Raw genomic sequence first — 17,707 nt, 5'->3', positions numbered from 1 at the left:
TCAGTGTCAACAAGCACCTTCCTTCCAAGTTATAAGATGGGAGAACCTGTAAAACTCTACACAGTTGGCAGTAGTTTTGACTCCCAAGTATCCCCACTTCATCCCAGGATCCATTTCACATCCAAACACTGTAAGCTAGGATTTCTTTTACAGAAGGCAAGCAGCATGCGTATGTCAGCCTAACAGCCTTCATTGATAAAGTCTGAAGGCTTTCAGTGCTTTAAAAGACACCATGGTATCTCCAGTTAAAACTATTCAGTATTTGCTTTTTCTGAAAGAAGAAATCCTGCAGTTTAAGGTTTTTTGTTGTGGTGGTTGTTTTTTATGTTGGAAACCTGTTTGAACTATGGTAAAGCTGAGGCTAGTTGAATGGCTTTTCCCTAATTTTGCAAGTGGGTGAGAGTATGAGTGAAGTCCTATGGGAAGTTTTTGAGAGTGAGAATGGCAAGTATAGTGGATGAATTCCAAATTCTGTTTAACTAGAATGGTGTTGATAATGTTGATTAGAGATTTATTTTTGCCAGATGTAACTTCATATTACAAGTCATAGAGAAGTGTTAATTTTACTAACAGCTCTGGGAGTCACTTCTTCTCAGATATACCATCTGTTATTTAGTTGCCCTTTTAAGCTCTCTTTTCAACTAGGGATGCAAGTGTCCATAAGTAGACCCTGCATATAGAGGGCACTAAAATAGTTTACTTTCAAATGCAGTTATATGGATTTTCAGTTATTGAGAAATCTTAAGAAAAGTTATCTAGATGCTTTTGTACCTGCTCTGTACCTGGTGGAAGTGTAGCTAGTCGTGATCAACTCTTCATCTGAGTAATCCTTTTGTTTTGTTTTGTTTTCAATGTTTTATCATTCATTTATTTGTTTAATAAACAATATTGTTTGTAATTTTGTGTATAATATTGTTGCCAAAGACATGTGAGTGGGTGCTGTGGAGGAGACAGATAAAAATAAGGCATGTGCCTTGTCGTTTAGGTGTTTGCAGTCAGCTTTTCCTGGGAATCTTGTAAGGCATGTACTTGAAAGAGTATATCATCACTCTGGTTTCCTCCTAGCTGTGAGCAATTATTGCCTTCTTGATAAGTAGACATTTGAATAACTGCAGCGCTTGCTGAAACTTCGACCTTCCGAAGATCCCAGATGTGAGAGGGGTCTTTATCATTCATCTAAAGTATCTAGTGAGTATTTATAGAGTACCCACCAAATAGAGCATCTGTGCTCAGTGTCATAGGGCAAACGGAATGAGAAAAAACTAACAAATTTTTCCCTAGGGCATTTTTAATGTAAGAACTAAACATATTTTAAAAGTTCACAACATAAAGTGGTATAAGTGAAAATGAGTGGCAGAGAGCATAAATGCCAAACACATCCAAAAGAGGAGTAAATTCAAAGGTTGAGGAAGGTTGCCCAGAAGACTGACTTAGTATAGGGGTATCAAATTTCAATGGGTGAAAAGTACAAAGATAGGAATTTCAGCTTGACTAAGGTTTTGGAATATACATGAGCAAAAGGGGATTCTTCAAAGAGAACTTGGTTTGTGTGTTTTGACTTTTAGCCTAACTACAAAATCTTAGTTTATTAAAACTTTTTTTTAATCCAAATACAAAGCAACAGAGGTAAAAACCAAGAAAAAATCAGCTACTTTTGCTTGAGACTCTGTCCCTCTTAAGATTTAGGCTCATACAAATAGCACAATTATATTCCTTTCTCACATTCCTTCATTCATATTATATTTATTCACTCAGTACTTAAATGTGTCCAGCCTTCTGCAATGTGCTTGACATTAAGAATAGCCCTGAGGCGGGGCGCCTGGGTGGCGCAGTCGGTTAAGCGTCCGACTTCAGCCAGGTCACGATCTCGCGCTCCGTGAGTTCGAGCCCCGCGTCAGGCTCTGGGCTGATGGCTCAGAGCCTGGAGCCTGCTTCCGATTCTGTGTCTCCCTCTCTCTCTGCCCCTCCCCCGTTCATGCTGTCTCTCTCTGTCTTAAAAATAAATAAACGTTGAAAAAGAAAAAAAAAGAATAGCCCTGAGGGGCAAAATAACTCACCAAAGCAGAACATCAAGATGCCCTTTGGGATTTTGCCTGTAGAGTGATGGGAGGTCATGTGGTTCTGATGAGTGATTTATAGACTGATTGCATAAATGTAGTTTCAGCTCTAGGAGCTGCTGCCCCCTCCCTTAACAAACCAAATTAAAGTTTGCCAGAGTCTCTCTATAATGGTGACTTGAGTTCAGCATGTCTCATGTATTTTTTTAGTGTATTCTAGTTTTCATACCCACAAACTTTTTCCAAAAGATATCAGAGATAAATTTGTCTTTTACCACTGATTTGTTTCATTTGTTTAAATTAATGATATATCACTCTACCAAATATCCCTAGGCAGAATGAAATGAAATTACTTTGTTTGAATTAGATATGCTAAGTAATTCTAAAGTGTAACTCTAGAGGGAGAGCATTCTGTGTTTAATGTTAAAATGTCTGCACATTTCGACAACTCAGAGAAAATAAAATTGTATTTTTGGAGATGATGACATTTTTGGAGAAAGACTCTCAAGATAAGGTTATTGGCAGAGAAATGAAAGACTCGTACAGAATATTGGATGAAGTCTCAGTGGAGGAAAGAAAAGTCAAGGAAAGGAAGTGTGAAGAGTAAAGGGATGACAGAGTCTAAGGGATCCATGATGCAAAGAAATGGAACAAAGTGAAGTATATGGGAGAAAAATAATTAATGATGAAAACTGTGTGTAATACAGAATGAGGACTCAGAAGTCTTTATTATAATACCAATCAGAAAAGAAATAATGCTTCTCTCCCTCAGGTGGGTGTTCATCTGCTCATGTTTTATTTTTTAATTGAAATTCTCATTGTTCATTGACCAGATTTCTTCTCATTTATTTTCACAGCAACCTTGGTAGCAGCAAAATAATCATTTAGAAAACTATAATGGAGTGGGTGACTTACTGACTTAAAATATTTAGCATAGTATATAACTCAACAAATGTAATTCTTCCCGATTATTTTTTATTTTACAAGAAGATACTCACTGTATTAAACTGATTGTGTAGACTGCTTTTTTTTCTCATGTATCTTGTCCTGCTAAACATTTCCGTTCTCTGAATGCATTTTTTAAGTAACATAGCACTCTTGCACAAGTTTAAAGGTGAACCTCTGGCAGATTCAAGTACCTCAAATTTAAATCAGGTATCTGACTTTTAATGTTAAATTAAAAGTTGTCAGAAAGGAAGATAATTTTTTAAAATTTATTGTTGCATTTCAAAAGGACCAGATCCAGGCCTGTACTTCAAAGTTTCTTTAATAAACCCTGGGAATTTTTTTTTCTTTTTGAATTTATTTTCTGAATCCACTTCTCTACTCCAAATGACTTAGATGCTTTTATTCTTCAAGCTCCTTCCAACCATTCCAATGGAAAATTGTCTTATTTTGTTCCTGGAAAATTACACCTTTTGTTACTAGAAGCTTATTAAGAGTAATTAAAATTCAAGGTTACCCCACTCTCAGATGTTTACATGAAAATAAAGTCAGATTTCAGTCACCTAGATATTGGGGAGAGTTCAATAAAGGTGGCTGCTCATATCATTTTATATACTTGAAAAATGTGTTTTGATAATCTGCACTTCCCTTCTTGATGAATGAATAAGAAAGAAATTTTCAAGAAAGGATCACATTAAGTCTTTCTTTTCCTTTTTTTGGTAACCCTAGTGTGAATTTAAGACATACCTTTTTCTCTTCAGTATTTGCATTTTAAAACTGATATCCAAAAAGTGAAATAAACAAAATATTAAACTTCATAAAAATGTATGGGAGACATTTTGCAGTGTATGAGTTCAGTGAAGTTTTATCCAAAGATAGAAACTTCTGTAAGGCAGACTCTGTTGATAAAAGCCGTCAAACTCAATGTATAATCGCATAGCAATATATAACTTCAGTTGTATAATAATCATGATGATTATTTATATCATCAATATATTATAAATGTAGTAGATATATAACTAATAATAATAGCTACACATATATATCTGATGTCATAGTAAGAGCTTTATTCCATTTTGAAAGCCCTATAACTTTCTTGCTGGCTGCTTGTCTTTCTAACATGAATTTTAACTGCAAGCAGAGTGAGGGAATTTGTTTTTTAATTGTAGACACTCCTTTTTGTTTTCAAATTTAGGTTAAATGGAGTTTTCATATAAGAATCGAAAAGTTAGGATAATGTGGGACAATGCTAACATGGCAAGGATTTTTTTTTTTAAACAAATTTAATGAATCTCATCTTCGTGCATATCCTTTCTGTTACCTCCTTGGGGTATTTCTCTTGTGGTTCCTACCTACAATTCTATTAATGATGTTAGTAATGGTATTGTAAAGGATTGGGCTTCAGGTGATATTAGTGTGTATAATGATTTGAAGAAGGGGAATGACCCACTTTTATGTTAGGTCATTTTCTCTACCTATCACCCAAAACACACTAGCTTCAGTAAGTGTAATCCACTCTCCAAGAACAAGTGTTCGATGATCAAATGAGCTTTGGGAAACGAAATCCCACCTGTGGAAGGTACTGATGTGCTTGGCTATATAGAATTTGAAAAATACCCTTAAAAACTGTACTGGATACACTTACCTTAGCAGATAAGCTGTCTAATTTACTTTCCCAGGGGAATTTTTTTTCTTCGTTAACATAATCTAGAACACATTCTCCTATTGTAATAATTTAGGATCTATGTCACCTCAAAGGCATACTCCATTTGGTATTTGCCATTGTGAAATCTCATCCAAAAGATTATGGTACAATGTAATCTAATTTAAATACAATTCTTGGGAAAGATGCTGTTTTATTTAATTAAGGATTAAGAGGAACAATAAAAATATTTGCATTGTTGGAAATTACTATATACAACTACATCATTCTATTTTGTATTTATGATCCTAGCACATTTTGACATTGTTTTTGCTGATTTAGGGCACTGTAGGACCTATATAATTCCATTCTGTCACTGATAACTATTACGTAGATATAGATGCTAAACTATAGGAAAGTAGGCCAAATGTATGCTTAACACATAAATGTGTTGGAATATATTTCTACTCAACTTTATGATAATTTTACTTTTTAAAATAATAGTAGAAGTTAGGACAAAATCAGTCAGTGCAAGTTTTGTCATTTGTGTTCTGGGCAATTGAAGTTTTCCTTATTATACTTGCATAGGTTTCCTGATACGATCCTATAGTACTGTTGAATCCACTCAATAACCATTGAAAATCTCATCTTTGCAATGGACTGCCCAAGTGTTAGGTGACTATGAAACAAAAACAAAAACAGCAACCTGATAGGAAATTTGTTACCTTAAGGAAATTGACACAATGTAGGATAAACTTCACTACACTAGACAATATGTCTGAAACACTATCTCAACACAAATTTTACAATAATTTTTTTTTTCTAAGTTGTCTTCTGAGGTCAAAATATCTACTTGGAAATGCATAGTTACTAATGGCAGCTAATACTTTTTGAATGAATCGTGAGTATCATAGCTTCAAGTTTAATCTTCTTCCCTCTCTCCTCTTAAATACACATAAAAAGATTGTTTTGTAGTTACCTAATGCTTATTGATCACCAATTTCACGATTGTTTTTTCGATGACAGTATTTTATTATTCTGCCAACTTCCCAAAATTCTAGGAAAGTGATAAATTTAGTCTGTTAGGCTATTTGTGATTCTTAACCCACTGACAGAATTCTGTTCTGAGCATATAAGGTAAGGCCTTACCTATCCTTAGCACTATAATTCACTTACCAGGAGGTTCACAGAAACTTTCCTGAACTGTCAAATACATATCCAAAACTCACTTGCCCTGTAGTCACAGAAAAGGTCTTCAGTACCTCATATATTGGGTATTTAATCTTAGCCCATTCATAACTCCAAAATATTTTGTTATCTTTTCTCTGAGTCCAAGATATGTTACAGGAAGTAGCAGATTAAGAGAATGAATAGGAGCAGCCCACAGTCAGGCCTTCGACTGCAGTGGTGATAGTGGAGAGGAAGAAACCCAAGAAAGCAGATTTAAGGACTTTAGAAAATTACGGCTCTGCTAGGGTGAATCACGTCCTGTAGGGGAAAAAGTGGCGTGGAAGTCTTTTCTGGATCATTTGACAAAATTGGGACAGAGATGGTAGATTAGATCAAGTAATGTATGTTATTAGTAATGTTATTGTGGTTATGTAAGAGAATATCTCTATTAGGATACATATACTGAAATGTTTAGGGGTAAAGTGCCAGGATATATATAATTCACCATTAAATGGTTAAGAGAAAATAATTGTGGGTGTGTTTGTGGAGAAGGGGTGGGGGAAATGTATACAGAGAGAGAGAACAAATAAACAAGTGAGGGAAAATGTTAATAGCTGAATCTGGGTAAAGGGAATATGGGATTCTTTGTGATTTTTTTTTTTGCATCTTTACTATAAGTTTATTTGCAAATAATTTTATTTTTTTAAATCATGGTTTGAAGGTTTATTGTGTAGCATATATTCAAAATATGTTATTTTTTACTTCTTTATTTCCCAATCCAATAGCATACATTTGTAATAATGATATTAAATTATCAAGTTAATATCAAGCATCACATATTTAAGAAAGCAAGGTCTATACAATTCATTTCAAGGATAGTTTTATAATAATTAATCTATAATTTTAAACTTAGAATATTAGAGGAAAAAACCTTCAACCCCCAGACAGCTGGGCTGTAGATTCACATCCTATCACATTGTATATGGTGTCTCATAAACTTTTCAACAGTGACTTCTAGTGTTTTTTAAATATATTTTTAATGACAGAAATTATCAATGATATGATTATTACTCCCTCTATGTCTTTTTTATCTTCTTTCTTACAGCCTTATTAATTTTTGCTGGCCCAGTTTAATTAATAAATCACATATTAAAATGCATATATTACACACACACACACACACACACATACACATACTTATAATCATTTATACTCTGAATCAAAGGTTGTGACTTAATAGAAGTGACTTCTTCCTTATCCATGGAATTCAGATATGCCCACTTTACCCCTCATACAAATGGGATTCCCCTTTCATGAGATTGTGATGAGGATGATCTTAAGCATGGTGCCCCTATAACCCCTGTAGGTGGCAGTATCTGCCAGGGATTTTTTTGTGTGTGCCACTACTTTTCCCCCTAGTTTTGTGGTTTCTCCTTCACACTATTGTCTTGGGAAGTCAGGAAAATTAACAGGGCCCATGAATATTGACGTGTGAAATAAAGGAACAAAGATATAGATAGAGCTGAGAAGAGCAAGGCCCAGGTAAGGCTTGAAACTAAAAGTTCAAGAACAACCAAAAATGTGAAAGAAGCTTACGGTTGATTTGTTGTGCCCTCACTGCTATTGTCTAAGTTTTAAACTGAGAGTTTGTTGCAGAAACTGAAGAGTATGTTGCAGATCCCAAACCTGTTCCTGAATTGAGCCTCTTCATCAGCTTCCAAAATTCCTGTGGCTATAATTTGAAAGATAATTCTGCTATAATTACATTGAAGTGAGGGCGATAGGGAATAATTTCTTTCTCACTGAAGGAACCAAGATTATGTCAATAGCTCTCAGAGACCAGTGTTTTGCTTTGGAAATCCATGCTAATTTAATGTATGAAATGGAAGAAGAAAAAATATATAGGCATAGTTTTGGAGGATATTAGAATATTTTTGTAGGATTCTTTTGAAATCTTGTTAGAATTAGTGTCGATTCTATAAAGCTTTAAAATATTTTGAAGGTTAATCAGTAAATACATTTAAAAAATCACTAAGCATATACTTGGGGCAAAACACTATGTATGCTAAAGTATAAAAGCACTGATGGTCATCAACAAAGACATTGTAGTCTAGATGAGAAGCCGAGACATGATAACTCAATCATTATGTGACAATAAAATAGGAAAATGCAAGAGAGATCACATGGTGTGTGCTCTATGAAGGAGATGGACAGTGATAGCTGTCAAGGCCTGAGAAGAAGAAATTACCAGCTTTGAGTCCAGGATTCCAGGAGGAACTCAGCTCTGAAGGATGAAAAGAATTGAGATTGGTGAAGAGTAGAGTTTAAGTTATTTGAGTTTGAGTGAACACAAGGTTTGAGCCTGGCAATAGGCTTGCAAGCTTTAGAAAAGAAGAAATCAGTTTAATGAGAGTGGATGGCCTGTGTCTAGAAGGCGTAGGAGAAATGGTTGAAACAGTAGAATAGAGCCAGACTGAGGATGTGGAATACCTGACTCACAAGTTTGGATGGATTGTTGTATAGAATCACTTGAAGTTATTTTTGCAAGGAAGAGGTATGTTGAGTGGGAGCTTTTTAAAGGAAGATTAATCTGTAGACCATTTATACATTTGCTGCTTTCTCTGTCCATATGTAATAAAGAGATTTTTAAAAGTTACATACTCTCTCCCTTGTTTGGTGTCTGGGCTGATTTTAATTATACTTAAATCAACCCATAATAAATTTGTGTCTTCCAGCCAAGAGTGTCTGTAAGTTCCCTTGATAGCATGATCCATTGGCTGAATGTCCTTGTAGCTAGAAACTGCTTTCATATTTTTTTTAAAATTTTTTTTTTAACGTTTATTTTTGGGACAGAGAGAGACAGAGCATGAACGGGGGAGGGGCAGAGAGAGAGGGAGACACAGAATCGGAAGCAGGCCCCAGGCTCCCCAGGCTCCGAGCCATCAGCCCAGAGCCCGACGCGGGGCTCGAACTCACCAACCGTGAGATCGTGACCTGAGCTGAAGTCGGACGCTCAACCGACTGAGCCACCCAGGTGCCCCGAAACTGCTTTCATATTACTTAGCCTGAGTTCTTGCCATTGTGCTTAAACACATAACTTTCTCAACTGCACCCATTTAATGGCATTAATTCATCCAGGTTTCTTTTCCACATGCCCTTTTATATATTTATAGATAATTCTTCTCTTATTTCTCCTTCCATGGTGGATTAATATTTCCATCCTTTCTTTTCCTTCCTTCATTCCTTCCTTTGTTCCTTCATTCCTTCTTCCTTCCCTTCCTTTCCTTTCCTTCCTTTCTTTTCCTTTCTTCCTTCCTTCCTTCCTTCCTTCCTTCCTTCCTTCCTTCCTTCCTTCCTCCTTTCCTTTCTTTCTTTTCTTTCCTTCCTTCCTCCTTCCCTTTCCTCCTTCCTTCCTTCCTCCCTTCCACTGCCCTCCTTCTCTCCCTTCCTTCCTTCCTTCCTTCCTTCCTTCCTTCCTTCCTTCCTCAATTCTTGACTTCACTTTATCTTCATTCTCACCTTCCTGATATTTTTATAGATTTTTAAAAATTAAAGTATAGCTAGTACATAATGTTAAATTAGTTTCAGTTGTACAACATAGTGACTCAACATCTCTGTATGCTATACGCACAAGTGTAGCTACCATCGTTCCCCATACAACACTATTGCAATACCATTGATTAAATTCCCTATGCTGTACCTTTTCTCTCATGACATATTCATTCCATGACTGGAAGCCTATATTTCTCACTTCCCTTCACCCCTTTTGTCCACCCCTCACCCCCACCTTCTAATTTTTTAAATGGCTTTTACTATGTATTATGTATGTATTAGCTGGCCTGACAAAATTTTTAGCAGAAAGGAGATTTATAATCTTAATAAAGTTATTTAAAGTCCTAAAAAAAGCTTAATCACATTCCATTGTTCAATTTAAATATTACCTTTTCTAGGAAGCCCTCTATAATCTTCCTACCCTATGCTGACCACCCTCTTCTCTGAAACTCTTAGTTGATTTAGTCATTGCTATAGAGTAGAAGTCTTACTTACAACAAGTAATGTAGATAGGTCCATTGCTGTATATTTATCTTTTCCAAAGTACCTACACCTAGCATTGATATTATAGGTCTATCTGTGCTTTATATGTGGAAATCATAGATGGAGGGGAAAGTATATATGTGGCAAAGCAGAGTATACTACAATATTTTTCAGATGGTTTACCAAGATCACATGTTGCAAATTGATTGTCCTTGAGTTGGAGGCTGTCCATACATGTTTTGCTTCCCTAAATAGTGGCTTACTGAACATTTAAAGTATTTTGAATTACTTATGAACATTTAAAAAATTAGGATGTTTCCCATAAACATCAGTATCTCCACTATGTAAAAGAAAAGAAAAAAAAAAAAACCAGCAGTGTACCTGACAAAGTGATCTGCATTCTTATGGTAGAGTAATCAAGTAGAAGTGAGTAGCTGCCAATATCTTTAGACCAACTGGGAAGACTCTCTTTTGTTCGGAATAGCTCTATTTTTCCCCATTCCTATTTTAAAATGCTGTCTGGCCCTCCCAGGCACTTGAGTTTGTGATTGCTGTCCTAAATGCTTAGATAAACGTGGAGTGCCCTGGACTGTTTCAGAATTCCTTTAAGATGTACAAGAATATCTAGTAACATCCTGAACTTGGTGCTACAGTGGTTATCAGATTTTAGATGTAAGAAGAGTGACATGGTCAGCTTCTGAAAAATGAAGATTCCTTGATCACATGCTGAGGTTACTAAATCAGCAGATCTGGTAAATCTAAATTAAAAAAAAACACACAGCAGATGATGGTGATGCATATGTTATTTGTATCACATTTAGTGGAAACTTCTTGTGTCTCTTGATCTCTGGAATCAGACATACCTTGCCTTCACTGATAGAAATAAGTTCAATTTTAATAATAATCATTTTAAAGTATAAAGTCCTAGAGGTATGAAGAACACGCTGTTGTGCTATGTTTTTTATCTACATCTTCATTATTAGACACTTACTTTGTGTATGGTATTTTCCCATAATAAATAATTCTTGGATGAATATCCTTGATTCATTTTTAAAAAGGAAAATGAAAACTCCGTGCTAACCAAATTTATTTAGGGAGTTGTGTGTGTGTGTGTGTAGATCATATATATATATATATATATATATATATATATATATATATATAATGTGTGTATATATATATGTGTGTGTGTATATATATACACATTATATATATATATATAATATATATATATATATATATTATATATATATATATAATTCAGATATAATTCAGGATAGAATCCATCTTTTTTTAGGCCTAATTTTTCTCAAACTAAATATTTTCATATTGTTACCACTTTCAGTTACTGCTTCCATTATCTATCATTAAAATAAAGCTAAACTTGGAAAATATACTTTTTCCATGATGACTCATTTCTGTTGATTTGGAAGAGGGTCTTAAAAATATGTTTCCTTAGTATAGATAAAATCATCTGTATGGTCAAATAAGGGTGAAATTAAACTTTGTCAATTACATCTATAATTCTATAACCATTGCCATTTGCTCGTGGGGCCAAAGCAAACGTAGGTGAGGTTTAATAATATTCACCAGGTTACTACTGGTGGTGTTTGTTTCTTTTAAAATGCAGGACCTCATTGGCAAGCTGGGAATTTATCTCCTTGGATACTGAAAAGAATAGAACATTTCAACTATATGTCAGACTTTTTTTTTTTAATTAAAAAAATTTTTTTGCATTTATTCATTTTTGAGAGACAGAGACAGAGCACAAGTGGGGGAGGGGCAGAGAGAGAGGGAGACACAGAATCCAAAGCAGGCTCCAGGCTCTGAGCTGTCAGCACAGAGCCCGATGTGGGGCTTGAACTCACAAACTGCAAGATCATGACCTGAGAGGGTCGGACGCTTAACTGACTGAGTCACCCAGGCGCCCCTTTTTGAAATTTTTTTTGACATTTATTTATTTTTGAGAGACAAAGTGAGACACAGAATGAGTGGGGGAGGGGCAGAGAGGGAAGGGGGACACAGAATCCAAAGCAGGCTCCAGGCTCTGAGCTGCCAGCACAGAGCCTGACGCGGGGGTTGAACCCACAGACTGCGAGATCATAATGGCTGAGCCACCCAGGCACTCTTAAACTGTATGTCAGAACTTTGCCTTAACTTTAGCAAAAAGTGACTATCGCATCTATCTACTCAATTTATGAATATTTTGGGTTAATGATATGACTGTCATTGTCCTAGAAGGAATAACATGCATTAGTGAATAACATTAGTTCAGGTTCACATGATGGCCCATGTAGAATAAAGAGAAACTTTATTTCTCTTCATATGATTTTGAGAATGTGGTACATTTACAAAATGGACTCTTTACTTTTTATCTTCACTTCTCAACTTTTATCTGATTTCTTTGGCCCACATTTCCAAGAACAATCCCAGTTGAGAAGTCGACTTTTATGGCTCACATTCTGTGTTATTAAACACATGAATCATTTTGGTTTTATGACAAACTAATGGGACCATTGTTCGTATCCTTCAGAAGGTTGTTCTTTGGGGACCTTTTGAGTAAAGAGAAGAATGGAACAAGAAAATAAGATAGCTTCAGCCTAATAATCAGAGGTCAGTGCAGTCTGCAAGAAGATCATTGTTAAGTGTTTCAGCACATTTTACAAAATAGTCTGAGGAATTGCCAGTGTTAGTGTCATTATGGCCAATGATTAAATTCTGTTCAAAGTTAAAGCAAATTGGAAAAGAAGAATGAGTAAAAAGTGTGAGAACGAGAATAAAACAAGGGGGTTCACCTTTAGATCACTAACAGAGGACAGTGAGAGGTGATAATTAACATTCCAATTCTGTTGTCATAGATGTGCCTAAACTCCTTGTGTTATTTCCACTCTTTCTAACCACAGACAACTTAAGGAATTAGTATTGATATGTTACAAATGGCTCATTGAATTACTTTTCCTTTGAGGTCCCAACACCAAGGGTTCCTTCGGAAGACATAGAGAATCTGTTTTTCAGTTTGCATTGTTTTCACTATAGAGAGATTTTTTTAAATGTTTGTTTGTTTGTTTGTTTGTTTGGAGTGCATATGAGTTGGGGAAGGCAGGAAATAGAGAGAGAGAGAATCCCAAGCAGGCTCTACACTGTCAGCACAGAGCCCCACACAGGACTCAATCCCAGAAGATCATGACCTAAGCCGAAATCAAGAGTTAGATGCTTAACCAACAGCCACCCCGACGCCCCTAGAGAGAATTTTTAAGTGTTGGAAACCAGTTGTGTCCCCACCCACCCACACCAGCTCAACAAAATTGAGAGATTAGATGCAGTACTATTTCCAAAGTCTCCATACTTAAAAAATTCTTTATAGTTTCCAACTAAATTTATTTGTAAGAGAATGATAAATGGGTTTTTCTTTTTTTTTAAGTTTATAAGACTGCATCAATATATTTTTTAAGTTTATTCATGTATTTTGAGACAGAGAGTGAAAGCAGAGGAGGGGGCAGAGAGAAAGAAAGAGAGAGAGAATCCCAAGCAGGCTCTGCACTATCAGCACAAAGCCTGATGTGGAGCTCAAACTCTTGAACTGTGAGATCATGACCTAAGCAGAAATCAAGAGTGGGACGCTGAACCGACTGAGCCACCCAGGTGCCCCACGACTGCATCATTATTTTTTAATGACAACTTTTTGTTAGAAAAAGATGGTCTAGTTTGACTTAGAATTATACAGGTCCAATCAAGTAAGTGAAAGTAACATGAAAAAGTCAAATGTCTCTTTCTCCTTCAGAGGAATAATCAATTTGTTTCGGGCAAAAAACAAAAACTGTAAATAGAACAACAAAACAGAGTTTTTATTTCTTTCATTTTAAAGTATAACTTTTCAATCATTCTTTCATAAACAGCCTACCATCTCTTCTACTCTTAATCAAAATCAAATTTATTTTTCTCTCCAGCTAATGACTTTATGAGTGGCAGGCAGGCTATTTTTTGACACAGGGAATAATTAAGAAGAGCTGAATTGACTAAATGAGAACTGTATTTTTGGTAGACTAGTTAATAATGACTTGGAAGTTTTGTCCTGATTTAGAAAGAAATTAAAGTTACTACATTTCTTCTTTTTAATTTTGATTGACAGACGCAAGTGGGAAATCTAGTTACGGTCAAGTAGAACAAGATTCTCTGACTAAATCAAGAAAGGTTTGTTTGGGATTTCATGACAGCCAATGATCAATTACTTGATCAGTAAGCTTTCTGGAGAGATGGGTCATCATTTGTGGCCTTAATCTCAAATGTGTTTGTAGCTCCATGGTGAGAACAAACATGTCCACAAATGCTCACTAACAACTGAAAGTATGTGAGTGGTGAGTACCAAATAAAGCTTTGGTGTGCATGAGTCTAGGGTTAGTTGCATTGATAAATTCATTCTGGCACAAGTAAAGAAAATGTAGTTGGTTTGTCTCTTACCTTTCAATGTTGTCAAAACAAAATCTTCAAGTGACAGTGTTATAAGTACTTTCTGTTAGGTTCTTTGGTGTGTTTCTTTGTTTAGCACAAATTAGAAATGTGTTCCTATTTGCAATTTCAATAAGCAAAGTTAAAAGACATTGATTCTTTCTCTAGTTTTGGAAGGTTAATTCTCCATGTTTCTGCAGACTTACAGTGAGGTCATTTATCCGTTCCCAAATGTGTACAAATGGGTAGCTCTATATTTATTCTGTCTGATTTCTCCTTTTATTGGCTGGGACCATAACAAACTAATTATTATTTTTTATTTACTCACTCTTCCAGATAATGCATTTTGGACAGTAAAAATAATATCAGTTTGATATTCAGTTTGCACATAGGATTTCATGGCTGTCATGCCTGATTAGGGCAAAGGCATTTCTTTCTCTTTGCCTTAAAGCTACAGCAAAATGCTATGAGTAGTTTGTGCATCAATGACTCCTTCACACCCTTTCTAGGGAGGTGGATAGGCATCAAATGTCTGTTAGGGAATGGTGCCTTCCGAATCAATCAATAAATAATCTGAGGGGCTCCTGGGTGGCTCAGTCGGTTAAGTGTCCAACTTCGGCTCAGGTCATGATCTCACGGTTCATGGGTTCAAGCCCCTCATCAGGCTCTGTGCTGACAGCTCTGAGCCTGGAGCCTGCTTCTGATTCTTTTTCTCCCTCTCTCTCTGTCCCTCCCCTGCTCACACTGTCTCTCTCTGTCTCTCAAAAATAAATAAATGCAAAAAAATTAAAAAAAAATAAATAATCTGAGTCTTTTAGGATATTACAGGCTATAATATTAGAGACAGAAATATTTTAACAATGTTAAATGAAGTCAGAAGATGTGTCATAAAAAAGCCCATCATGTTCTATCCCTAAACCAGCCCTCCTGGCAAAACAAAAGGAAATTTGAATTTAGATCACTTTCAGGATTTCTTGAATAACAACTTTGAATAAACGTATTCTTTGACTCGGGAACTTTACCCACCTCACTCTGAACAATTTATTCTTCTCAGGAAATTTTATTTCTTCTCTCTGTGCAACTCAGCCCTACTCAGCTTCCTTCATTTCTAGGGGGGGAAACCTGTTGGTTTTGTGTAGCTGCATAGCAACTTAATTAAGTAAATGATTTTATGAAGGGAGAACTTAATTAGAAGGTGAACTTTCTAACTATTTCTTCCTTTTACTTTTCCTAGCAGGAGATATTGTCAGAGAAAATTGGACAGTATTTTAGAGATGAAAAGAGAATAAATATCTATTGTTTTGAAGACTGGGCAAGTAGGAAAAGTAGGCCAAGTCCCTGGGCTGCATTTGTGGACCATTTTCTTTTCACTGATATGTTTGACATCTACACAAAATATAAGACAATAGAATTGGCCAAGATTAAATGTAGGCTTTGCATTATCCATGTTATGTCTCAATTTTCTTGCAAGAATACTTTTTTTTTCTCTTCAGTAGAATTATTTGACTATAAACCAATGAGTGAATCCATAAATATCCTTCTCTTCTACAATGAAATTTTAAAACACTACAACCAAGATAATCATAGCCTTTACTTTGACCAGACATCAGTAGACAGCTTGTTTATACTCTATAGTTTGTAAGAAAAAAATCAATATGTGTTTTTTTCTGCTACAGTATTTGGATATGGTGTCCCCCAACCCTAAAATATTTCTTCTATCCTTATCCTTAAGTCTCTTGTAATGACTTGTAGAAAAATGTTTCTTACCAGCTATTTTTTTTATTTTACCAAGTTATCCAGTGTCTAGTAGAGTACCTCAATAAATATTTATTCAATGAATGAATCAATACCTCTGTCTAATACCAAGAATTCAGCCTAATCTTAAATAATAGTAAGCTGTTGCCTTGCAACTGCTCATGACAGCCTTAGGATTGGAATGAGAAGCCCACATTATATTCTGAAGTGTAATATTTTTGCTTTCTTATCCAAAACATTCCAATAAACTAGCAGGAATTGGTGGTGGTGGGGGAGGAATAGCAGAGGGGTGAAATGCCATTTGCTCAGATTTTTAGGAATAGATTAGACATCCATCTCTTCTGGTGTTTTAAGCAATTACCGGCCAGGTGTGTATCAGCTGTGTTATGTCAGGATTTTCTAATGCCATTGGACTTTTTTATCAATGATGATATCACAAAATAGTCAACCCCGGACTGAGTTTGTGGGTGTAAAAGGGATAAAGTAGACATCATTAAGTAATGTTTGCAGCTAGGAGATTTAGGAGGAAAATGTGTGTGTGGTGAGAGAAAGAGGATTAGGAAAAAGCAATGACTTCTGAGGGTTGTGTCAGTGTCTCACTTTTGGAATAGGGCTGGGAGTCTGCCTCCTGCAATCTACTTATTTGGTCCCCAGACTGGTAATCAACACTTGGTCTACATTTTATTAAATGACTGCTTGAAGCGTGGTGAGGGTTTTCTTAATAGAGTTTTGCTAGTAGTTTGTGTGCCATGCTGTGGAACGCATTCCACAGCAAGGCACTGACTTTATAAGAAATTTTGTTCAGTTTTCTATTACCTGGAGTCTTTATTGAATCAGTTCTGCATAATATCTTTAATGGTGACCATGTATCTTTGTTAGATATGTGGTAAGGAAAGACCTCTTTCTTGGTACTATGATTTTTCAAATTAGTTTTTAAAGTTTATTTATTTATTTTGAGAGAGAGCATGCTGGAGAGGGGCAGAGAGAGAGAGAGAAAGAGGGAATTCCAAGTAGCCTCTGCTCTATCAGCGTAGAGCCGGACATGGACCTTGATATCATGAACCATGAGATCATGACCTGGGCCAAAACCAAGAGTTGGACTCTTAACTGACTTAGCCACCCCCACACCCCACCAATTATTTTTGATTAGTATGGGCAGCTATATCTCAAAGCACTTTTTATTGCTTTTCAGAAAAAACTTATAGTTCTAAATTCAGACAACACAAGTGATATTACTTGAATAGTTGACTTAATTTTTGACTACTTTGAAATTCTTTGCCTTGATAGCATGAGGTTTCTGTATCTAGACGTTCATCTTCCCAGGATATACCAGAGTAGCCTTCTCTGTTTGAATCAGACTTTATGTTTAATTACTTTCAAGTAGCCAGGCAAGAGAAGGCCCCAGCTGTACCTGTTCCTCATTAACTCTTATTAGATGTTCTGCTTCATTGAAGGTTTCCAAAATAAAGAGGAGTTCAAGACATAAGCAAAACAGTGTTGTCAAGTCTTGGCTTTGCCAGTGAGATGTGTGATTTGGAAAAATAATTCCTCAAAGCTTCAGTTTCCATAGCTGCAAATAGCAAATTTTTTTCAGGTGATAACGAAGACACTTCCGGCTCTGGAAGTCTATGACCTCTTGAGCGTTTATGTGGTTATA

At 35.8% G+C, this 17,707-nt stretch overlaps 1 protein-coding gene across 26 annotated transcripts in view; it reads left to right on the top strand.

Annotated features, from left to right (window-relative positions):
• Nucleotides 1-17,707, top strand: part of NRXN1 (neurexin 1) — a 1,147,797-nt gene that overhangs the window by 908,354 nt on the left and 221,736 nt on the right. The gene's annotated exons all lie outside the window — the stretch shown is intronic.

This window comes from Prionailurus bengalensis, chromosome A3 (assembly GCF_016509475.1).
Source record: "Prionailurus bengalensis isolate Pbe53 chromosome A3, Fcat_Pben_1.1_paternal_pri, whole genome shotgun sequence".
Lineage (NCBI taxonomy): Eukaryota > Metazoa > Chordata > Mammalia > Carnivora > Felidae > Prionailurus > Prionailurus bengalensis.
Note: the sequence above shows the minus strand (reverse complement) of the source record. Positions and strands in the feature narration are given on the sequence as shown.